This window comes from Pongo pygmaeus, chromosome 3 (assembly GCF_028885625.2).
Source record: "Pongo pygmaeus isolate AG05252 chromosome 3, NHGRI_mPonPyg2-v2.0_pri, whole genome shotgun sequence".
NCBI lineage: Eukaryota > Metazoa > Chordata > Mammalia > Primates > Hominidae > Pongo > Pongo pygmaeus.
In genome coordinates, this window is record NC_072376.2 from 92,550,271 (window position 1) to 92,576,072 (window position 25,802).

Sequence of the window (25,802 nt, forward strand, 5' to 3'; positions counted from 1 at the left end):
TATAGTATTTGTATATTTCTTAAACTTTTAACATGTTTAAAACTATGTGTACTTTTTATTGGGCTCTTATCCTTTTTTCCATGTCTCTGAAGAAGGTCTGTTTGTTTGTTTTTTGAAACGGAGTCTGACTCTGTTGCCCAGGCTGGAGTGCAGTGGCACGATCTTGGCTCACTGCAAGCTCCACCTCCCGGGTTCACACCATTCTCCTGCCTCAGCCTCCCGAGTAGCTGGGACTACAGGCACCCGCCACCATGCCCGGCTAATTTTTTGTATTTTTAGTAGAGACGGGGTTTCACTGTGTTAGCCAGGATGGTCTTGATCTCCTGACCTCGTGATCCACCCGCCTTGGCCTCCCAAAGTGCTGGGATTACAGGCGTGAGCCACTGCGTCCGGCCAGGTTTGTTTTTTAATTTTATTTATTTATTTTTATTTTACTTTAAGTTCTGGGATACATGTGCAGAACATGTTTGTTTGTTTACACAGGCTTGCTACATAGGTATATATGTGCCATGGTGGTTCACTGCACCTGTCAACCCATCATCTGGGTTTTAAGTCCCGCACGCATTAGCTATTTGTCCTACTGCTCTCCCTCCCCTCGCCCCCTAACCCCCAGCTAGCCCCAGTGTGTGTCCTTCCCCTCCCTATGTCCATGTGTTCCCATTGTTTAATGCCCACTTATGAGTGAGAAAATGCAGTGTTTGGTTTTCTGCTCCTGCGTTAGTTTGCTGAGAATGATGACTTTCAGCTTCATCCATGTCCACGCAAAGGACATGATCCCATCCCTTTTAATGGCTGCATAGTATTCCATGGTGTATCTATACCACATTTTCTTTATCTAGTATAGTATTGACGGGCATTTGGGTTGGTTCTGTTTTTGCTATTGTAAATAGTGCTGCCTCATGAAGTTTTTGAGTATTAATCCCTTAACCCTGTTTTCTTATGAGTCCTGTGGTTTTTATTCCACAATTTTGCATATTGCAGTGATTTTTTTTTAGAAATACCTGTTGAGCTATAAGAGAAATGACTGGTTTTTACCCTCACAAAAACTTAGCAAGTTAGAAAAATGTATCCTTATTTTACAGATGAAGCAGAAGATCGAAGCATTGGTATAAGTCACAATGTGTTCTTTACTGTACCAAATATACTTTTGTCTTGAATCTTCTGATACTAGCTTTTATTTTTTAATGTTAGTAACCAGCTTTAATCTGATCAACTTCTAAAAAATCGTATTTTGTAGTATATTTATCTTGGCACAAGGAAATGAGGACATGACCTAGATAATTTAGGTCCAAAGTCAACCATTAAACATATAATCTAGATTAAAATTTTAAACAGTATTGAGAGGTGACAGTGTGCTGGCAGCCCTCACAGCCCTCGCTCACTCTCGGCACCTCTTCGGCCTTGGCGCCCACTCTGGCCGTGCTTGAGGAGCCCTTCAGCCTGCCGCTGCACTGTGGCAGCCCCTTTCTGGGCTGGCCAAGGCTGGAGCTGGCTCCCTCAGCTGGCAGGGAGGTGTGGAGGGAGAGGCACGGGCAGGAACTGGGGCTGCGCTCGGTGCTTGTGGGCCAGCATGAGTTCTGGGTGGGCGTGGGCTCGGCGGCCCCGCACTCGGAGCCGCCCGCCAGCCCCGCGGGCCCTGGGCAGTGAGGGGCTTAGCACCTGGGCCAGCAGTTGCTGTGCTTGACTTTTCGCTGGGCCTTAGCTGCCTCCCCACCGGGCAGGGCTCGGGACCTGCAGCCTGCCAGGCGTGAGCCTCCCCGAGCCATGGGCTCCTGTGCCGCCCGAGCCTCCCCGAGGAGCGCCGCCCCCTGTTCCATGGTGCACAATCCCATCGACCACCCAAGGACTGAGAAGTGCAGGCACAGGGGCGGGACTTGCAGGCAGCTCCACCTGCTGCCCCGGTGGGGGCTCCACTGGGTGAAGCCAGCTAGGCTCTTCAGTCTGGTGGAGACTTGGAGAACCTTTATGTCTAGCTAAGGGATTGTAAACACACCAATCAGCACCCTGTGTCTAGCTCAGGGTTTGTGAATGCACCAATGGACACTCTGTATCTAGCTAGATGGTGAGGGAGTTGGAGAAACTTTATGTCTAGCTAAGGGATTGTAAATACACCAATCGGCACTCTGTATCTAGCTCAGAGTGAGGACTTGGTGGTGGGGACTTGGAGAAACTTTATGTCTAGCTAAGGGATTGTAAATACACCAATCGGCCCTCTGTATCTAGCTCAAGGTTTGTAAACACACCAATCAGCACCCCGTGTCTAGCTCAGGGTTTGTGAATGCACCAATCGACACTCTGTATCTAGCTACTGTAGTGGGGACATGGAGAACTTTTCTGTGGACACTCTGTATCTAGCTAATCTAGTGGTGAGGTGGAGAACTTTTGTGTCTAGCTCAGGGATTGTAAACGCACCAATCAGCACCCTGTCAAACAGACCAATCAGCTCTCTGTAAAACAGACCAATCAGCTCTCTGTAAAATGGACCAATCAGCAGGATGTGGGTGGGACCAGATAAGTGAATAAAAGCAGGTTGCGGAGTCAGCAGTGACAACCCGCTGGGGTCCCCTTCCACAGTGTGAAAGCTTTGTTCTTTCAGTCTTTGCAATCAGTCTTGCTGCTGCTCAGTCTTTGGGTCCACACTGCCTTTATGAGCTGTAACACTCACCATGAAGGTCTGCTTTTTCACTCCTGATCCAGTGAGACCACGAACCCACCAAAAGAAAGAAACTCTGAGCACATCCGAACGTCAGAAGGAACAAACTCTGGACACGCCACTTTTAGGAACTGTAACACTCACCGCGAGGGTCTGCGGCTTCATTCTTGAAGTCAGTGAGACCAAGAACCCGCCAATTCCAAACACAGTATGTACTTCTTACTATGCTCAATTAACTGAGTTGACAATTGCTTGATGCATGCTTCATTTTATCTTGTAGGTCACATATACATTATTAATATCAGTTTCAAATTAAACAGACTCAGCAGCAATTAAAAATTATATTAACATAAATAACCATTTTAAATATAATTTTAAGAAGCCATGCATTTTGTTAACAGCTAGTATTTATCATACTATTTGCAGGTATACAAAAATGACTAGAGAAGTCTTACTCTTCCTCTGGTTGTTCCATGTGTTTTATCTTATTGGTTGTATAAGTTCTCTAAAGCTGGGAGCCATTTGTGTTTAGTGCTCTATAAAGGAAAGAACTGAGACTGGCAATAGAAATTTATTCTTGAACTTAGCTCTGCCACAAATTAACTGGAAGAGGTTGGACATCTTATTGGGGTTTGACCTGATAAATTGTAAAGTTTCCCAGCAGTGAGGTCTGGGTTTTCAGCTGCTTCCCCTCTAACTTGGTTTCCGAATTGGATATGTTTCGGACTGAACTGTCTGTTCAGACTGTAAATGTTATCATGTAGAACTCTGTTCTTTCACCATAATTCCCCAGGCCTCTGTAAACTACTTTTAGAAAGAAAGGTGTATAGATATGAATAAGAGAAAGTCTTCTCTTAGAACACACAGTCAAACATGCTGGTGTAAGGTCTTTTAACATCATTCCACTCTGGGGTAGAAGGAATAAATGAGATGATTTTACCTTATAAGTAATCAAAAACATTAAACTCTCCTATGAGGTTTAAATCTTACCTTCAGCTTGACTCTCCCAAGATAGAGCATACTCCCACCAATCTCTGATACAGAAGCTCACTTCTTTCCTAAGACTCTTTTATTCTTTCTCAGAATAAATTCTTTTCAAATGAAGAGAGAAAGAGAAGGAAAAAAACCAAACAGTTGTAAACACAAACTTGACAACAAACCAAGGCAAAGATAGAAATATATACACAAAGACATAAGAAGTTGGAATAAATTGCTGCTAAGGCAGTATCCAAATACAAGGTTTTATAAAATACATAAACTTACTCATTAGTTGTAACCATGTTGGCTGACCAGCTGCTACATTAGTTATAAATTAAGACATTTGATTAAAAGCTCACTAAATTGGGAAACGATGGTAATGGCCCTTATAATAACTGACCTTAAGGTGCGCTTAAATATTTCCACAATAAGCCACACATTCAGTAGTAAGGCGCTCATTCAAAAAGCATATGATCTTGTGTCTATCAGGTTTGTTAATACTATTTTCCACGTATCTTGAGTAGAAGAAATGAGAACACTATTGTCAACAGCAACAAAATGAGCAGACTGCTGAATGCCACAAAAGATGGTTTGTTTTGTCTTCAAACTACAGTTGAGGGCAAAAGAAAGGGCACTTGAAAAATGACACGCATATTTTTAGCAGAAGTTATGACCACTCATATGATTTAACAGAAAATATGTCACATCTACATAATAGCTTCATACTTGCTATTGTGCTAATTGAACTATGTACTTTTGATGCATTCCCTATTCATCTTAAAGTGTGGGTAACCAATGACGGAAGTCAACAGTCATGGCAGTTGGACACACTGGATATCTTTCTTCTATGACTCTGAGTCAGTCTTCTCAGTGGATTACTAAACACATTCCAGAAATCTCATAAGTTACTACTGGTTTAAAAATGGATATAATTAAATATGAGTAAACCTACCGCAGAGCTTGATGTAATCTTTAGGCTAATTAACACAAACTATTTACAACAGACTTTTATTCCACTTTTTTAAAGATTGCTTATATGTTACTACAAGTTCATAGACCTTCCCATCACAGAAGTGACCACCTCCCCAACATATTCATACAGAGAAAGGAGATATCTGCATTGTAACCAGTCTAGGTAAGGTAGATCTAGTAACTGTGGTTGTAAACTTTAACCAGAGCCAGCCTAAGATCTGGGAATCTTTAATGAATTTCATTGTTGTAAAGGTTTACCAGTAGATACCTCTGGGTTTAGAAGTACTGTGATTTGGAGCAATAACTTCCAATACTTAAAATCTGATTGCCTCAACTAGGTTGTTTTTAAAAATTGCAGTGTTACCAGCTGCTCTCCATGGTGAGGGAAGAGAGAATTCCTTCCCCAAATTGTCTTTCATTTCAGGTCTGACAGAGTGTTACTGAATTCTTAAAAATAAGGCTCCTTTTCTTGCTGTCTCCTAAGTTGCTCTTAACTCAGACACTAACTTTCTGTATAAGACTTTCCATGCTATGTGACCGAAATAGAAGACCTATGAAAGGATAGGGCATTTCTGGATAATTTGTTCTATCTTTGCATTCATATTCAATGCCAGGTACTGTACTGAGTGCTTTCATCTTCTCTTTTCAATTCTCATGACAATGACATGTGTATGAGTAATTTCCTCTGTTTTAGGTTGAAGAGACTGAGGTCGAATAATTATTTAAATTCCCATGGTTCATAAGGCAAAGCTCAGAATCAATTATTCTCTCCTGTCTTTTAGTTCAATGTTAGAAGAACGGTTATTAATTACTAAGTTTTAGTTTATACAGTATGTTCATCTTTGATATGTACATTGATAGTATATTATATGGTTCAAAACCTAAATTTTTCCTCCTCTATTGAGACAGATATGAGGGTGCTCTAGGTTTAGAAAAGAAGAGCAAATGGTCAGATATAAGTTTGGTTCACTGAGCCAAAACAAGAAAAGTGTATGAATTTATGTGCTGGTATAAATTAATGTTGCACCAAGCACTGAGGAATTACTTGACCAAATCAGAGGTTGGTTACGGAATTCAGCCATTGAGTTGGCCTGCTTTAGTCACCCTATACTTCTAGAGGTGCCTGCTGATCTTTGGTATTTTTAATCCTTCTTACCTGTCCATTCTGATCTTTGAAAAATAACACATAATTTTTTCCCATAGTTACACATAGAGTTATGTCTAATGTACTTCCATATTAGGGATTAAAATCAACTTTGGTGATCTTTTTCTTTCTTGACATCAGAGATTCAGAAAACAAATTGCAGAAATCAGTTGTCAGTAAACCCAGGATCCAAATTCTGTCTTCGAGATACCTTAGTGTCATTATAATTTGAGGCGATAGTAGTTTAGGAGTGGTTGAGAATATTTCCCTTTTTCCTACCTGTCAAGATTCAGTTGATACATCACAGATCCCTAAAGCTATGTAGGGAACTCTCCCCTTAATTCCATCCACTTCATTTCTAAGCATCTGTAATAGTCACGGCTGGGTTCAGTGAGAGTTCTGCTTGCTAGAAGTGTGAGATCATGCCCTAAGTAATTACTGTGAGCATGCAGTGAAAATATGTGGTGAATATGATGTCAGGAAATCATGCAAATTTTATTATCATCAGTGAAGTGGTGGCTGGTGGAGAACTTGTCAGTATTTGCATCCTGAAGCCTCTAATTACCTTGATTTACTTGTAGTACCATTCATAACCTTGCTTCCGTGCTGTTCCTGACAGCACTTTTGCATTTTACAAGAAAGGAATAATGCCATGTAAATAATTTAAAAACAATAAATCATTTAGAGTGGCTTTAAACCAAAACCTAATGCAGTAGCTGGCTGAGTATTTGCTACACTTGACAGGTAGCTGGCATGCAAGAATTCATCTGTGTCTAAGAGGTATTTACTTTTAAATTCAGAAATCCAAAACAGGCAGACTGAAGAAAAATGAGATCTAAGCCTTCTGCATGCTGAATAGTCCATTTCACCTTATTGAGGTGAAATGGGAAACAGGGAAATTAAATTCTACATGGGATAATTCTATTTCAAACACAGATTTGCTGAGTTATGCTAGGTAAATGACTAATTAAGGCTGATTCTGGAGCAGAGCTGGCTGAGTGTTAGAGGAATATACAAACATGCCGGAGGCGCCACCGCCACCCACGCAAGAGCTGAGGGAGAGACTGGAGAGGTCGGGAGCAGGATGAGAGAACAGGGCCGATATATAACCAGTTCAGGAAAGGCGACACTCGTTTCTCTCTGGTCATTTCTAATCACACAAGACAAGACAAGACAGATAATGAAGATGAAAAATCCATTGAAAAACTCCTACTTACAAAAAAAAGGTAGGATGACTTCCTTTAGCCAGAGGGAGAACTGGGGCTGGCAGCTGCCTCCGGACAGTTGCGTTCCATGGGTGCCAAGCATGTCATTATCTCTTTTAATCCTCCCAACAATTCTCTGAGGTAGGTATGATTATCCCCTTTTATAGATAAGGACAAAACCTGAGCTAGATTAAGTAATTTGCCTGAGATCACCAGCTAGGAAGTGACTATAAGGATTAAGTCTGAATCTGTCTGACTCATGCAGTTCTCTCTCTCCATCGCCTGCTTTGCCCTCTCTTCCAACCCGATTTCTTTCTTAACTCAGTCTATAAATTCACTTACATCTGTGACATATTTTTAAGATAGTCCTATGAACATTCAGAATGATGGTATCCCTGGGGTGAAAAGGGATTATAAAATCACCTAGTTGGGCTATATCTGAAACATCCCCTCTTTACCCTCCAGAAAGGCTCTCCTAGTTTATTCTGCCTGAATACGCTCATGATAGGGCAATAGGCATACATGCAGCCGACAGAGGTGACGGCTCAATTTCTTCTTCAACATTGCTCCTACCCGCTAGGGTTCTTCTTCCCAAGTTTCCAGGCACCTTATTTCCCTTAGTATGTCTTTCTCTTTCAGGGGAAACCTTGCCAGGTCTGTTAAAACCCAAAAGTGTTTGTTTCTTTCTTCCAAAATACCAACATTCACATATGTATGTCCCTAGAGCAGTGGTTCTCCAACTTTCATCTGCATAAGAATCACCTGAAAGGCTTGTTAAAACCACAGATTGCTGTCTTGTGAATGAAAAATTCACAATCTAATGCTTTGGTTCATAGTAGGCATTCAGTAAATGTTAGTTCATTTTTCAGTTCTAAATTTTTAATGATCCACGTATTTTCATTTTTCTTTTTTTTTTGAGACAGTCTCACTCTGTCACCCAGGCTGCAGTGCAGTGCCACAATCCCGACTCATTGCAACCTCTGCCTCCTGGGTTCAATCATTTCTCCTGCCTTAGCCTCCCGAGTAGCTGGGACTACACAGGCACGTGCCACCATGCCTGGACAATTTTTATGTTTTTAATAGAGAAGGAGTTTCACCATTTTGGCCAGGCTGGTCTTGAATTCCTGGCCTCAAGGGATTCGCTTGCCTCAGCCTCCCAAAGTGCTGGGATTACAGGCGTGAGCCACCGCACCTGGCCTGATTCATATATTTTCTTGATTTAAGTTTATCCTGGCACTCCCCAGACTTTAGGTTTCAGTTCTTATTTACCAGCAGGAGTTTCCTTGGATTAATGAATTTAGAGGGAGGAAAATTAGGGGAATATTTTACCCATTTATTTATACTGTGTGAAGAAGCAAAATGTAACATACTTGCTACCCATGTCTGCATGGCATGGACAAGAGAAATTGTAATGTCACCACAGTGGAGCTACATTTATATCTTTAGAAGATTATTCCTTTCAAACATTATTTGAAATGTTCTGAGGAAAAGAGGGTTATTCTGTAAGAACTAAAAGCAAATGGCAGAGTCTTGCTGGCAAAATCTGCTAGGTTATTCATGCTATTGAGAGGCCAGTACATTTGCTAGCCGTGAGTCACTGATGAGAAGGGAAGTAGTCAGGGACTTGGTAGAATGAGTTATCAAAGAATTTTGCCTTCCACAGAAAAAAATCTTTACAGAGGAAGGAATCCAGTAGGGTTTTATCAACTGCTAAGGGTTCTCAAAGTGTGATCCCAGGACCAGCAGCAACAGCATTACTTGGGGTCTTAGAAATGCGAATTCTCTGGTCTCACCCCACATCTTCTGAACTTCGGGTGTGCGGCCCAGAAATCTGTTTCAGCAATTTCTCCAGTTGATTCTGATGAGCAGGAAAGTTTGAGAACATGGTCTTAGAGCGAGTTTTCTAAATAAAGTAACAAAATGATTAGAAAGTGCATTGACCTAAGATTTGAGCTATGAGTCTGGTCTACCATCTCTAGCAGAGTCTTTCATAAGGACAATTAAAACTAGCAGATGCTCAAGAAGAAAGGTCCCATAGCTCTCCTCTGGAGTGTGGGGATTCTCAGCCCTGATCGTACATTAAAATCATTGGGGGCACTTAAAAGGAAATATTTTTCTGTTTTTTACAATAATAGCAATAACAATAAAATACTGTTCCAGGCTACCTCCTAGCAATTCTTATTCCATTGTCGTAAGGTGGTGCCCCTTGTTTCCGTATTTTTGAATTCTTCAGCTGACTGTAATGTGAAGGTCTGAGTTGTGAGTTACTGTGCTAGAGACTTGAGGATGGGAACATGGCAAAACTTAATATTGTGAGAGAAAGTTAGTAATATTTCGTTAAAGCATGATTTAATTACATACTGGATAATAACACGTACCATTTAGCTGAGTTATTAAAGCTCATGTCCCAATGAGGAGACTCTACAGAATGCAAACCAGTGTCATTGTTCCTAGTATGAACAGGCTGTTCCTAATATGAAAGGCTGTTATGCAGCCTTTCCAGGGCTCCTGGGAATTAGAAATGTCTACCTTTAAATCAAGCCCACCACCCCCTTTGCACCTATTTTCTGAGGGGAAAATAAGAAAGTTCATGGAAAGAACTTTGGTTTCAGAGTGTGACAATCTGCACTGTGGTACCTGCCTTGCTGTTAACAAGCTCCATAATGGCCGGACATGGTGGCTTACACCCATAATCCCAGCACTTTGGGAGGCTGAGGAGGGAGGATTGCTTGAGCTAGGAATTCAAGACTAGCCTGGGTAACATGGCAAGACTCCATCTCTCTACAAAATAAAAGAAAAAAATTAGCCGGGTATGGTGATGCACGCCTGTAGTCCCAGCTACTCAAGAGGCTGAGGTGGGAGGATCGCATGAGCCCAGAAGGTTGAGACTACAGTGAGCCATGTTTGTGCCACTGCACTACAGCCTACATGATGGAGCAAGACCCTGCCTCAAAAAAAAAAAAAAAAAAACCAGAAAACAACAAAACAAAACAAAACAAAAAAAACAACTTCACAATAAGTCAAATAACATAAATGTTCTGCACCTGTTTCCTTATCTGTCTTGCTCAGTAAGTTTCCTTCCAGCTCAGAAATCACAGCTTTGCTCATAGTTTCGGTTCATGGAAAGTGGCTATTTGTACATTTATGTATTATTAAGAGACCACATAGTCCATTGCATCATAGCTCTCAATCTCCAAGTCTTAGTCCTTTGGCTTTTTCATTTATTAAAGTTAAACTTTTGCCTTTTGGTAAATAAGACAGATGGTCTAAGGGAAATGCAGAAATTGGCAGAATTATGTTCATACTGCGAACTGAGAGACTCCATGTTATCTCATCCAACTGTAAAGTCACAAAAGCCACCAGGAGCAACCCATTAAGTTACCTGTAAAATCAAGTTTTCATGAAAGAAACAGAATTGCCCATAGAAAGTAAGAAGCGTCTCAGGCTGCATTTTTTTTTACACTACTGCTAGATGTGCTTCCATTTGATTTTGTAATTCTTTCTTATTATGAAGCCAATTTATAAACTAAGACTGAGAAGGGATTGGATGCAGCACATTCCTTTCCTCTCATAAATGATGGTTGAGACAGTATGTGATTCTGAAAGGTACCATATGAAGCGTATCACACAATTATTATGCTCCATCCATCATGGTTGCTGGGGTTTGGAAATCATGCAAGGATTGGATTCTAAATGGAGTACTTAGGAAGGAGACAGATACGGCTTCTGTCTTTATTACCTTGTACTTTATCCCTCTTACACTTAATGTTGTAAATATTCCTTCTGCTCTACCATAAAAGATATTTTTCTTTTATCATCTCTCCCTCTCCTTCATTTCTTTCTTCTTTCTCTCTTACTCTAATGTATCTTCAACTATTAAGCCAGAAGATCTCATTTGAAAGTTTCATGTAAACTTATTTTTGTTGAGGCACAGGTAAATCAATAAATGCCAATTTTTATTTACATGATTTTGACAAACTTTGATTCACATGTGTATATACATACACACACACACACACACACACACGTATTGGCTTCCTCATTAGCAAAACCATCTTCCCTTTAACCAAAACATGGCCTTGGAGGTAGTCACATGACCCAGTACTAGAGGATGAACCAGGAATTATTGGACCAGCGGAAATAAGACTTCTGCCAGATAAAGATGCACAATGCCTTCTAATTAGCATGACAACTGATTGTTACCAGGGAATATGGAAATTTATTTAATTTCAACAAAAATTCTTTATGTAATTAGCAAATGGAACTTAAAATGGTATTTTAATTCAGTAAGTGGAGCCTACATTATACCTCTTTTATTTGGATATATGTAGTTTGTAAGGAATGATTTTTGGTTATAACAGCCATTTAAAACAATGTATTGAAACATACTGAATTTAGAAACAGCTTTCAATAGTTATACTACAAATTGTTAGACCAAATCTTTTAAAAAAATAAAACATTCAATCTTGTTGGTCTCAATAAAATATTAATAACATTAGAGAGCAAAATTATATCAACTATTGATAAGTAGCAATTATTTAAAATATGGCAAATTGCATTTTACCCCATCTTTTTCAGTTTCCATCTCATGTGTATTTATTACACACATGCTATATATAACATGTATTACATATATGGACATTTTATATTCATATAGGAGGACCACTTTTCTAGAGGACAATCTATGACAGAAAATTGGTAATGAAGAAAGATCCTAAGTAGATGAATGAAGGTAGTGGAACTATTCACAAACAGAGGCAGCTGCAGTCCTTTTATGAAAACTAAACAACCAAACCAAAAACTAAGGAACAAAAACTCCTGTTGAGGGCTTAGTAAGAAGGATATTGCTTTAATTCCGCAAGAGAGATACAAACTATATATCAAGACATGTTCTCCAACTATGAGTTGTGGAGTATTTCAAATACATAAAAGTTTGTCAAGTAGAGTTACTTTGGTGACATAATTTGTGTGGCAGCTAAGAGGCTTGGGGAATTGGATGCCTAAGAGATTTCTCACAATCTGTTTTATGTTCACTAAATATTTTATTATATTTAGTCATATCTCCTGTATTCTATCATATCTGGATGTAAACAACAAAAAGTTGGGGTGAGAGAAGTTTCAAGCTAAAAAAAGATGGACGGATTAATAGTGAGATAGATGGGTAGGTAGATGGATGAGGACTATTTTAGCACATACAACTCTAGTCCCAAGTCTCTGTATCCTTTTAAATCAACTTTATTAGTAAAAAATTGTTTGAGCCCACAACCTGAATTCTTTATATGTATTTAAAAGTTATATATAAATACCACTGTATCAATACATAATTATCAGCAATACATACAAAAAAGTGTAAAATACTGGTTTATAGCATATCTAATGGGACATTTTTCTTGCAATAGTCAACATTTTAATCTACTTTATCTTCTATCTTTCATCAAGAGATGTAATTCTTGTTCACTGACACTTTTTGAGATCCTACTATGTTCTAAGTACTGTGTTAAGCTGTCTAGGTGATTGTCATAGGAATTGTCATATCTCATCTACTGTGTGCTTAGTACCTCTGAAAAGGACGCAGCCTACACATAATAGCAGCTATTAATGTGGATATATGGTTCAATGCGGACTATGGTTGTCATCTTTTTATCTTCCATCCAGAGAGTACTGCCTTCTTAGAAGTAAAGGAGGTAATAAACTGAATGCTAAGGTAGAGAAGTTTAAAAATCATATATACACAAATGTGTGTGTATATTTTATACACTAAATCTGAAGTATTTCATTAATATCAATAGTAAGCATTATAAATGAATGTTATAAATGAGGAATTTATAGTATATTCCTATTAGGTCTCAATTATAATTAAAATTAATGTGTATAATACATGTAAATTATTAGTGTATATTTTTAGGTAAGTAGGCTAAGGACAGGAGCAAAATTCAAAGTCCATTTGAGAACTTACTATGTTCCAAGTACTGTGATAAATTTTTCTATGTGCACTTTCTCATTTAACTCTCTAAAACACCTGATAAGCTAGGTACATCTATTACTCCCAGTTTATAAATAAGAGAACAGGCTTAGGAGAGATTTTGTAATTTTCTCAGTATGATATAGCCACAGAAGGGCAGATACAAGATTTAAATCTACATCATCCTGGTGAATAGCTAAGGCTCTGGGATCAATTCTAGATTGATTTTCCTTCCTCTTTACTAATATGGTTGCTTCAGTGCTTCATTGAAATTAAAATCAACAGGATTTAAATACCATTTATAGGGGCATGTTCAGATAAGTCACTTGTAAATAAACATTCTTGTGGTTTGCTTTATTATGAATTAGTAATAACTTAGGCTATCAACTCTGCCAAATTTTAATATACATTTGATAACTGTTTTTATAACAGTTAAAGCTTGACTTGAAAAAAAATGTATGAGTAGGTAATTGCTAAAAATATGAAATACAACTTGCCAGGCTAGGAGACTAATTGCTTCAAGCTTCCTTGTGAGTACATATATTTCCTTTATAGAAGCACATAATGCAAAATATCTAAGAACAGAGCTGACGGTGTATTACAGATTAATCTTCTCCTTCTGGTGAAAGAGTTTAACAATACTCTAAGTGTAGCATCTTTGTCTCTTTTTATCTTTTAGTCTCTTTCTTTGTCAGTGTTTCTGTCTCCTGATATATTAAACCTCTTAAAAGAGACAATATTTTTGTGGAAAAACTTCATGGTCATACTCCTTGTAACATGTCCTGAGTTCTGGCGGTCACAGCCTGGGATCAAGAAGTTGTCCCCAAACTCAGTCCCCTCTGTGGTAGAACACTAACCTGTCAGCTGAGCTATTGAATTAGTGCCTCAGAAACATAATTCTAACGAATACAACCATATGTGGATGATACATGGATTTTGGACAGAAACAGAGAGACATGCTAAAAGCTTCATATTGTTTCCAGAACCAGTTATATAATTATTGACTAATTTTTATTACTTTGGTATCAGCTTTGTGCCAAATGTGGGCAGTTTTTATTTTTTAACCCAATCTGTAGCAAAGTGATTGCAGAAGCAGATTTCTATGTAGAAGGGAAAAAGTAGCCATACACAGTAAGTATTTACATTTTATGATGTGGGGGATACCTACATTAAGAATTTAATTTGCCTTTTGCAGACAGATGTTCTGTTGTATTATTTATATTGCTACAAACTTATTGCCACTTACTCTCAGTGATGAGACTAACGGTTTTCTATACTTTTGATTGCTGTGCAAAATCATGTTATGGAGAAACTTGTCTAATTTTATGGAATCAAAGACTACTGGTCCTGTGATTGGTTAGATAATATAATCTTCTCAGAATAAATAGTAACAACATCTTTATTTTAGCAGGAAAGTAAGAGTTTTACTATATAGAAGTATAGTAGCCAAAGGAAGCAATTGTCCAAACAATTTATATTAAAGAACAGAAAACAAAAAGAAGAAAAAAAGGTTTTATTAGAGATAATCTTATACATCATGCACTTTATAGCAACATTTCAGACAATGATGGATCACATATACAATGGTGGCCCCATAAGATTATAATACCATATTTTCACTAAACTTTTTTAATGTTTAGATATGTTTAGATACAAAAATACTTACCATTGTGTTACAATTGCCTGCAGTATTCAGTACAGTAACATATACAGGTTTGTAGCCTAGGAGCAATAGGCTATACCATAGAGTCTATGTGTGTAGGGGGCTATACTATCTAGGTTTGTGTAAGTACACTCTGTGATGTTTGCTCAATGACAAAATCACTTAACAATGCATTTCTCAAAATCTGTCTGTGTCATTAAGCAACATATGACTGTATTAGTGAAAACTAGATTTTCACCAGATGACAAATCCAGATAACTAAGTTCTTACATCTGAATATAGTACCTGCAACTGTTTCATTTAAGGCCAAAACATTTTAAATAATTATTTTAAAAAAGCATTATTAAGAAATCAAACTATCTCTATTTGAGATAATATAGTTATATATATATATATAGAGAGAGAGAGAAAATTCTAAATAATCCAGTAAAAATCTATGACTAGCAACCTCAGCTAGATCGTGACATACAAATCAATATGTAAAAATCAATAACATTTCCACATTTGCAATAAACAGTCCAAAAATTAAATAGAGTGAACAATTTCATTTACAATAACCTCAAAAGGAATAAAATTATTAGTAAACAATTTCATTTACAATAACCGCAGAAGGAATAAAATTCTGAGGAATAAATTTAACGAAAGAAGTGTGATACTAATACTCTGAAAACTATGAACATTATTGAAAGCAATTAAAAATCTAAGTACATAGAAATATATCCTGTATTCATGGATTGGAAGACTTAATATTGTTAAGATGGCACTATTCCCGAAATTGATTTATAGATTCAACACAATCCCTATCGTAATCCCAGCTGGCTTCTTTGTAGCTCCTACAATGCATATGGAAACTCAAAGGACCTGGAATAGCCAAAGTAATTTTAAAGAAGAAGAACAAAATGGGAGGATTTGCACTTCCCAATTTCAAAATTTGCTGTGAAGCAATAGTAATCAAGACAATATTGGCATAAGAATATGCATATAGATCCATAGAATAGCATTGAGAGTCCAGAAATACACTCATATGTCTGTGGTCAATTGATTTTCACTGAGGGTGCTAAGACCATTCAATGAGGAAAGAAGAGTTTGTTCAATAAATGGTGCTGAGACAACTGGAAAGTCACGGGAAAAAGAACAAAGTTGGACTACTACCTCATACCCCATATGAAAATCAACTTGAAGTGCATCAAATAATTAAATATGAATGCTAAAACTATAAAACTCTTAGAAGAAAACATAAGGATAAATTTTCATGACCTTGGATCTGGCAATGGTTTTCTAGATGCATTACAAAAGTATGAACATCAGAAGAAAAAAGATGCATTAATTGGACTATCAAAATTAAAACCCTTTGTGCTTCAAATGATATTATCGAAAAAGTGAGAAGACAACCGTCAGAATGACAGAAATTATTTGCAAAACATATCTGATAGGGAGATCATATCAAGAATATGGAAATAATTTGTACAATTCAATAATAAAAAGAAAATAACCCAGTTGAAAAATGGTTAAAGAATATGAAAGGACATTTTTTCAACAAAGATACACAAATGGCCAAAAGGCACACGAAGAGATATTTAATATTTTTAGTCATCAGGAAAATGCAAATCAAAACCACAATGAGATGCCACTTCACATTCACTTGGTTGGTTATAATCAAAAGTCGGAGAATAACAAGTGTTAACAAGATGTGAAAACGTTGGAACCCTTCTAAACTGCTGGTAGGAATATAAAATAGTGCAACTAGTTTGGAAAGCAGTGTGGTGGTTCCTCAAAAATGTATACATGGAGCTATTGTTTGACTCATCAGTTACACTCCTAGGTATATACCCAAGAAAAATGAAAACGTATGTCCATGCAAAAATGTGTACATCGATACTTATAGCAGCATTATTCATAATAGCCAGGAGATGGAATCAACCCAGATGATTATCAGCTGATGAATGGATAAACATAATGTGGTATATCTGTATAATGGGACATTTTCAACCAGTAATAGGTATGAAGTACTGATACTTGCTACAAGTTGGATAAAATATTATATTAAGAGAAATAATTCAGTCCAAAAAAAACACATGTTACATGATTCTATTTATGTAAAATGTTCAAAATAGGAAAATCTGTAGAGATGGAATGTAGATTTGTGGTTGCCTGGGGCTGGGGGTGGGAGTTTGGGTGTTTTGGGAGGTGAAAACTGGAGTACAGGGTTTCTTTGGGGGATGCTAAAATGTTCTAAAACTGATTATGTTAATTGGGTGCACAACTCTGTGAATGTACTAAAAACTATTGAATTATAGACTGTAAATTTGTGAATTGTGTGGTATTGTGAGTTATATTTCAATAAGCTTTTGCCAAAAACAGTATTACTTCTGAGGCAACAGTTACCCAATTTTGGTATTAAGTATTCAGCCCTCTCCACATGGGTTTTTCAGTTGCATGTGTGCAAAATAACCTTAAATTTAGGCTGGTTTTTTTTTTTTTTTTTGAAAAGGACTTTATTTGGTCTGGATGAGCAAATGTCCAGTGCACTTCCAAAATAGATTCATTTAAACTTGGTTTGTGACTTATTAGCATTGTGAAGTTAATGGTTGAAAAGGTCAAGAGATATGAAATAGGAGAACAAATTCTTTAGACTTTTTTCCTTTTAAAACAGGTGCACCCTATCCTGAGAAACAGTTGGTGTAACCCCTATATCCATTTTTGTTGTTGTTGACATCTCAGCAGAAAATACTATTTTCAGAAAGTATTGTTTTGCCTATGAGTTATACATTTACAACCTATCATTCTTACCTAGCTATGAAAATGATCTTAGGATACTGCACCAGAATCCTGAATTGCTGCTGTAAGAGCCAATTGTGTTTGCCTCTTGTCTCTCTTTTGTCTGTGCATCTTTCTACTTAATAAATCTGAAAAGTGTATTAGTCACAGTGGTTTTGGATTCTGCTTTCCTAAAGCTCTGTTCTAAGTGAGGTGTTGCACTTCTAAACTAAAATTTCCCTGTTCTTTGCCATCTTTCACCCTGTACTTTTCCAGACCTAAAATGTCAAAGTATCAAGCAGATGAAATTACATTTGGAACATAGGTTTGGTAGGAAATGACTCCATGCTTCCAGCAGATCTGTAGTTTCATTATTTTTTTTTTTTAAAAAAACAAGGGACTGTTAATAAAAGATTCACTGAATCCAATCCTTTGTCTCAATTAACTACTGTATTCAGATAAAATACTTGATGCTGTAAAATAAAAGCAGTGCAGGCTATTTGCTGAGATACCTGGACAGTTAAAGTAGACTAGATTTTTGCTTAATAATTATTTAGAGGAGAGGGGTTTTGGGTACACTTGGATATACTTGAATATCTTTGTGTGTGTGTGTGTGTGTGTGTGTGTGTGTGTATTTGGACTAAAGTGGCTAAAACACTTCTTCTGACCCCATTTGGCAGAAGGTAAAAACGACTTTCTGTTTGCAAGGATCTTGTGCCCATGGAGCATCAGGCAAGGACATTCTGTTATGCTTCTTAAAAGAACTGGCACTACAGATCCCTTAACCAGAAGTGCACAGAGTCATATTTTTGTGATTGGCAGTATATTCTTTATTGCCTTTATTTTTGTTTTCCCTCTTCTCTTCTTGTATTGTATTGTGGACCTACATGACACAGATTATGTCTTACTGTGTTGCTGAATAGGGCTAGAGAAAATGTGAGAATGAGTACTGAAAGAACAACTTACCAGAAATCAGGACTCCTTCTGGCTTCCATCACTGGCTCTGCCACACTCTCTGGCCTTAGATAAAATTGCCCTCACTCAACTGATATTTTAAAACACATACCATGTGCCGGGTACTGTCTATATGTCTAGCCTCATTGAATCTCAGTTTTCTCATCTGTAAAATAAAACATGAAATTTAAGCTGTAAACCTGATTGATTATTCTGCGACGATTCAGAGAGCAGAGGTTAACACATTTGACTGTTAGAGTACCGTCCCCGCCCCGCCATCAGAATTTTTACTCATATTTGCAAATTCCATAGTACAATCCATACTCACTGAGATGTCCCCTATATCCTTAAGTGGCACTAATAAATTCTAGTAAATGTGCTAAACTAAATTGAAAGTCATTTTAAATGACAATTGTGTTTGTATATACAGCCTTATAGCAAGGTCACCAGTTGAGTTGTGAAACTGAGCAGCTTATGATAGAGTGTCACAATTCTAAAATGGCTGGAAATTTCTTACAATCTGACTATAAGGGATATAAGATTCTTTCCTATTCTTGAAAGACTGTTAGATTTTATTCCATTAGCTCTTCTATTTTTCTTCTCTCTTTCAAGAAAAAAAATGACCAAATGCACATAGAAAATAATGTGGTTGTAGCCCAGTAGTTGTTGGCTAAAGTTCTTAGTTTTGGAGACAAAACTAAGCCATTTTAGAAACTGTCCTTTAGCCCTGGTTGTGGATGCTTCAGCCCTGCTCAGGGTCAATATGCTTCCTCACAGTGGGAGTTGGAGAGAAGTAGTCCTGTCCCCCTGCCCCACCACTTTTTTTTTTTTTTTTTTTGAGACAGGTCTCACTCTGTCACTCAGGCTAGAGTGCAGTGGCATAATCACCGTTCATTACAGCCTCAACTCTCCAGGCTCAAGTGATCCTCCCACCTCAGCCTCCCAAGTAGCTGAGACTACAGCCTGTGCCACTACTCCTGGCTAATTTTCTATTTTAATTTTTTTATTATACTTTACGTTCTAGGGTACATGTGCACAACGTGCAGGCTTGTTACATGTGTATACATGTGCCATGTTGGTGTGCTGCACCCATTAACTTGTCATTTACATTAGGTGTATCTCCTAATGCTATCCCTCCCCTCTCCCCCCTCCCCCCACCCCACGACAGGCCCGGATGTGTGATGTTCCCCACCCTGTGTCCAGGTGTTCTCATTGTTCAATTCCCACCTATGAGTGAGAACATGCAGTGTTTGGTTTTCTGTCCTTGCGATAGTTTGCTCAGAATGATGGTTTCCAGCTTCATCCATGTCCCTCCAAAGGACATGAACTCATCCTTTTTTATGGCTGCATAGTATTCCATGGTGTATATGTGCCACATTTTCTTAATCCAGTCTATCATTGTTGGACATTTGGCTTGGTTCCAAGTCTTTGCTATTGTGAATAGTGACTCCTGGCTAATTTAAAAAATTTTCTTTAGAGTGGAGATTGTGGGGGTGGTCTCACTATGTTGCCCAGGCTGGTCTTGAACTCCTGGGCTCAACCAATCCTCCAACCTCAGCCTCCCAAAGTGCTGCATTACAAGTGTGAGCCACCACACCCGGCCATCCTTCTATTCTTCTCATTTCTCCCTACCCCAAATCAACATGGATAGGTCTCCATTTGTTCTAAGAAGTGCTCTGCTGTTGTAATTAGCTTAATTAATCAAATGTATCTTTGATGATCCATTTATTAATTCATATGTTTTTTCTTCTAGACAGCAAAGGACTGAATTTTGTTAAAACTCACCCTTGCTCAGAAGGCATTTATAAAGAAAACAACCTCCACAATGAAACAAAAATTCAGGGCAGATGCGGTGTGAGGTCCGCTCCAGGCCGTGGTGGGTGCTCTTCGGCTTCTCTCCTCTGCTGGGCCTGTGGCCACATGTCCCCCCGCCCACCACCGCCACTGCCACCATGCCCATGAAGGGCCACTCCCCCATCGCCACACCCTGCAGTACCTGAGCCAGGGGGAGGTGGTGTTCAAAGACTTGGCGAAGGTCATGACAGTGAATTACAAAACACATGGGGAGCTGGGTGAGGGCACCAGGAAATTTGCACTTTCAACATATCTTAGATTCAATACAAAATCCCATGAGTGCAGATCATGATGTTTAAGGACAGGATGCCATCATCCTTCCTGTCTCCACACCCACCAATACTTAGATTCTGGGGAGCAAGTCCTGTTGGATGTGGAGACCAAGAACAATAAGGAGGTCATTGAGTCCATCAAAAAATGTTGGGGAAGAATGAGGAAACCCCCAAGAAAGAGGAGAAGGAGAAAAAGCAGCTCTCTCACCCAGACCCCTTTGGCCCTGGAAAGTACTGCCTGAAGGATTGTATCTGCAAAGTGGAAGGACAGGTGCCTTGCCTGGGCCTGATACCCAAGGAGATGATGGGGAAGTGCAGAGCCACTGTGAAAGTCAGTACCCAGGACTAACACCCAAGGTCATTGTGGGCTGGGACGATTGTGACTAACCAATACGGAGACTGGTATGGGGTTACCTTGGCCCCAGGTAAGCCCTCGGTTCTGTCCTTGAAAATTCTGGAAATCCTTTTGCAATAAAAGTTTCCCATTTACACACCTGTGTAAAAGGGCTTGGGGAGACGAACATCTGCAGCCGAGCTGCTAAATGAATATCCTTGCTCCTTGGGTAAATAAAAGGCTTCCCAATCACTGCAACAAAACAGCAACAACAGCAACAACAGCAACAACAACAACCACAACAATTCACAACATCCCAGGTTTTAGGCAGCAGAATCATCTGGTGGGAATCCGTCTTGATACTTTCCTTTATGTGTCTGCTTGGATTTTTCTCATTTTGGTTACAGTTGCCATCACTTCTATTACCATCCCTCTGTGCTTGTACAATCCCTTGCCCTTAGTGAGAAGGCCAACTTCTTAAAATACTTTTTTTTTTCTCTTAAATACTAAAGTAGAATCAAGGGGATATAAACAGATTACAAGAAACACAAAAATCCTGCTTACCAAGCACTGTCTGTTCTGCTGTCACTATTATTGAAATCTTAAGAAACTTTGAGTTTTCAGTAATCATGTACAAATAAACAATCATTTCAGTAGGAAAAGGTAGGAATAGGGGCTGAAAGTATTCAGATTCAAAATAACAGAGTTATTTTAAGAAGCAACACTAATGATCTTTGGCTGGAATTTCAGGTAGACTGCCAGGGGAGTTTTGGCTGGCAGGCCTGATGCCCTTCAAATCACACCACATTACAGCCTTCACCTGTGGGTGAAGTTGATCCTGCAGGGCACCTTTGGCAGACAGAAGAGAAGCAGTGACTGGATCTTGTTCTCTGTCTGGGGAGACTCAGGCAGGAGTGCCACCCACAGGAGGTTGAGCTAAATGCATTACTCAGAGAAAAACAATATAAACAGAAGAAAAATACATCCTCAAGCCAGAAGCAACAGTCAACAACGTAGCTAAGAAAGTAGGGTAGAATATGGGACAGAATAGCAATGTTAGACTGTAAATGGAAGAATGACAAATTTCACCAGTAACACAAATGTCAGAAGCTGGTTGGGATGAAGCCTATAGATCAGATCAGTTGGTTCTGGACCAAACTCCTGAACAGTGATTGGAAGCTGGCAGTTCTCTGATGTCTTGGGTGCAGACCTCATGGATTGAAGAGACCAACATTACTTAGAAAAAAAAGCAGATAACCTGGTCTTTGTTTTATGCAGTTCATTTCTCACAGTTAACTTTACTGTTTAACTATGACTTGTAGAAAGCTGTAATGTATTATCACTGTTCTTCAATAGAGAAAGTAAGACAAACAAACAAATGGAAGAATTAGAATTGAAACTTGATCTTCTAAAAACTAGACCTGCACTGGGTATTTGTTGAATATTAGCTTTTCAAAAAGATTGTCTTACTTTTTTCTTGATCAAATTAAAGAATTTAGTGAATTTTTATTTCTGTTAGCATCCAAAAACCTACATAAAAAGTACATTAGCCCTAAAAAGCTACTAATTAGAATTGATTAACATATGGAGGAACAAATTAGTTATGTAATCATGTATATTATAATGGTCAATAAATTATATAAACCTATATAGTATGCGAATATTTTATAAACATAAAATTATTCTTCACTCTTGAATAATTATGCAGGTCAATCTTCCAGAAATCAGTGGGAGTTTTACTTTTATTTCTAATTACTTATATTTTTAGTCCGTTTTAAATTAACCGTTAGATTTCCCTTTGTGTATCAATAATTAGATACACAAGTTTTACGTTAATTAGAATGATTGCCAATAGTCATATTGTTTTTGATAGCTTCCATTGTAATAATGCTTCAAGGTGATTACTGGTTCTTTAACTTGTGTAAGAAACAATATTCCTTTTTTTAAATTTTACTTTAAGTTCTGGGATACATGTGCAGAACGTGCAGGTTTGTTACGTAGGTATACATGTGTCATGGTGGTTTGCTGCTCCTATCAACCCGTCATCTAGGTTTTAAGCCCCACATGCATTAGGCATTTGTCCTAATGCTCTCACTCCCCTTGCCCCCAATCCCCCGACTGGCCCCAGTATGTGATGTTCCCCTGCCTGTGTCCACGTGAAGAAACAATATTCTTGAACTACATTAAAAACTCAGGAATCGGTTTTATGCTACATGTATACTTTTCCTGGAATGTGTATTCCACTGGGAAACATTATGAAAGAACGTGGGAGTATAACTGTTTTGCTCTTCAGGGCAGTTATTATCAAAGGCTCTAAAAGTACTCTGCAATCAATTTTTATTGTCAGCCTTTTACGAAAATCCTCAAAGTCCACTAATTGGCTCGTAAAACTACATAGTAAAAGAAAAGGGGAAAATTAAGCATGGTGCATTATACACGATATCATAAGTGGAGACCTAATCTATCACTATTAATGCAGTTAGTTATTGATAGGCATGCGTCTAGAGTCACATTTTAAAGCTTTGGTCCTAATACTGTCACAGACTCACTGGCAGCCATGACAGTGGTGTTGCTGCCATCGTCTCCTCTGTCTCGATATTGTATCATGGAAATCAGGGATACTAACACTGAGTAACTCTGAGAGAAAACCATTTACAAAGAAATTTGAAATTCTGAGAATAATCAACAGTCTTTTTTAACAAAAGTGCTGGCAGTTATATATTGGAATATTTACATGATAGTAGATGTTCTGAGTGGATGTGGAACAGGGGAAGTTTTAGGAGGGCGAGGTAAAAAAAGAATCAGAGGCTGGGAGTGGTGGCTCATGCCTGTAAACCCAGCACTTTGGGAGGCCGAGGGGGATGGATCACCTGAGGTCAGGAGTTTGAGACCAGCCTGGTCAACATGGCAAAAGCCCGTCTCTACTAAAAATACAAAAATTAGTTGGGCATGGTGACACGTGCCTGTAGTCTCAGCTACTCAGTAGGCTGAGGCAGGAGAATCACTTGAACCCAGGAGGCAGAGGTTGCAGTGAGCCAAGATCATGGCACTGCACTGTAGCCTAGGTGACAGAGCGAGACTCCGTCTCCAAACAAACAAACAAACAATCAGAAAAATAAAAACATGAATGAAATCCTGGCAAAAAAGGCAACAACTGGGCACCCTTTAATATGGTCACACAGTACATATTTGTGTTATGTCTATTAAATAAGTTTACTTTTAAAGTCCTTCTGTTGAAACACAGTAGGTAGCTGGAATTATCTACTCTTGGTTATTGAAATCAATGTATTTGTGTGTCAACCACATCATTTTGGCAAGTGATAATAGTATCTTTATAACAACTTTTCATTTTTATTAATAAATACATTCTGAGATATCAATATATTTACTGTTCAGATTATTTGGCTAGAATTACCCTTAGTTGTGTCTGAACTTTCCTAAAAATAATACCCATCTTATCCATTTTTGCATTTGAAAATTAAACTGCTGGTGGTACATAAATTTATTTTCTACAAAGACAACAGTTAATGTCCTTCTAAGTTAATATATGAAGGACCTTTTCTATCTCAATAAGTAAAATCCTTGTTTCCAAATTAGCCATTTTATTTCCACTGCCACATTGTTTCTTAGAAATCATACCATGTTTTTGGAAAATTTAATTTCACTTATGTGACTGGCTGGCCATCCGGGCATATATTCTGGAGGAAGACTTTTAAAATAAAGCCATTCTTAACAGCAAAAATGTAGAAAATAGTCCTATTTTCTAGGTATCTATAGATGAAGGAAAGAGTATCTTCTTGTATTATGTTCTAGGGCCCTATACCTGAAATTGAGTCTTTAGAAGAAGATAAAGTCAGCTGCAGCCCTACTAGCTGAACTGAGTGCAGATACAGATTGGTGTAATAACTGTCCCGAAGCTCCTACTCACAGGCTGAAATCTATCCAAGCCAAATACATAAGATAGTTTTATTCAAAAATTATTTTCCTATTTGTGACTAGTATTTCCATTTCCTGTTGATTTCAGTTAGCTGCATGTAAAGCAGTTCTTTTTGAAACTGTCGGTATTAGATCCTGGAAGGTAATTAATTCCATAATCTAGTTGTCCATATCTTCCATCTGTAAGGTGTATATGTTGTGTTCGAATGATGGCTTTGAACCATATCCTTGCATTTTTATTTGCATCTCTATGGGATTGTGGTGTGTGTGTGCATTGCGTGTGTGTGTATGTCTGTATCCTATAATACAGCAACCTGTGGTCTGTTCATGTCAAATCCTTGAAAAGTTTGGAAAAAGAAAATGAAGAAGACAGGTGGGAATAAAAGCTAGTGTAATAGGTAAGAGCTGGGAAGTATATACATATTCAGTATATTTCAGCTATGAATTCATAGATTACTTGAGACTTTATATTCATTATGCCAATGTGTTGCATACTGAGGAGATGGGGCATAGTCGCCCCGTCACACTGTAGTGGTGTGATTCTGGGAGAGTGGTTGGGAGTAGAAATGATGATAATGAGCCACTCACCAAGATTTTTATGTCAGAATGGCCAATCACAATAGAAAACACTTTCAGACTATAGCTGGCCTGTGGTTTCTTCTGACTACTTTCTATAGTTTCCTTGAGGTACTAAGTGCTTTCTTATGGGTATCAGTGGACTCAGAGAAGCCTATTAGAAATAAATGTAGGTACAGTTGGTGTTCAGTTTAAACAACATTCTCTGATTTTAAATTCCTTTGGGTAGCCTTTATAAAAATATCAAATGATTAATTTTATAAAACTTCATTGTTTATAAGTGTATCTATAATTACAAAATTATATTTTAAACTTTGTGTAGTCTTTTAGACTATCAAATGATTGTTATAAAATTGTTTTCATAATTTTGTATATTTGTATTATAAAACTTGCACTTTTTCATCATTAAATCTTTACTGAGTGGAACCTGGTAGGTTCCAGGTGCTGTTATTGATTCTGAGCATATAGTAGTGATCACTAGGCAGACGTTATCTTTGCTACATAGAGTCTGCATTCCAGCAAATGAACTTGACCAATATGTG

At 38.1% G+C, this 25,802-nt stretch overlaps 1 protein-coding gene and 1 pseudogene across 1 annotated transcript in view; both read left to right on the forward strand.

Moving 5' to 3' along the window:
- CFAP299 (cilia and flagella associated protein 299) overlaps nucleotides 1-25,802 on the forward strand; it is a 702,620-nt gene that overhangs the window by 13,882 nt on the left and 662,936 nt on the right. The window contains exons 4-5 of the mRNA XM_054486128.2: nucleotides 2,698-2,861; nucleotides 4,659-4,766. The gene's annotated coding sequence lies outside the window, so the exon portion shown is untranslated. The remainder of the gene's footprint in view (nucleotides 1-2,697; nucleotides 2,862-4,658; nucleotides 4,767-25,802) is intronic.
- LOC129034561 (small ribosomal subunit protein mS25-like) lies at nucleotides 1,765-24,005 on the forward strand (annotated as a pseudogene).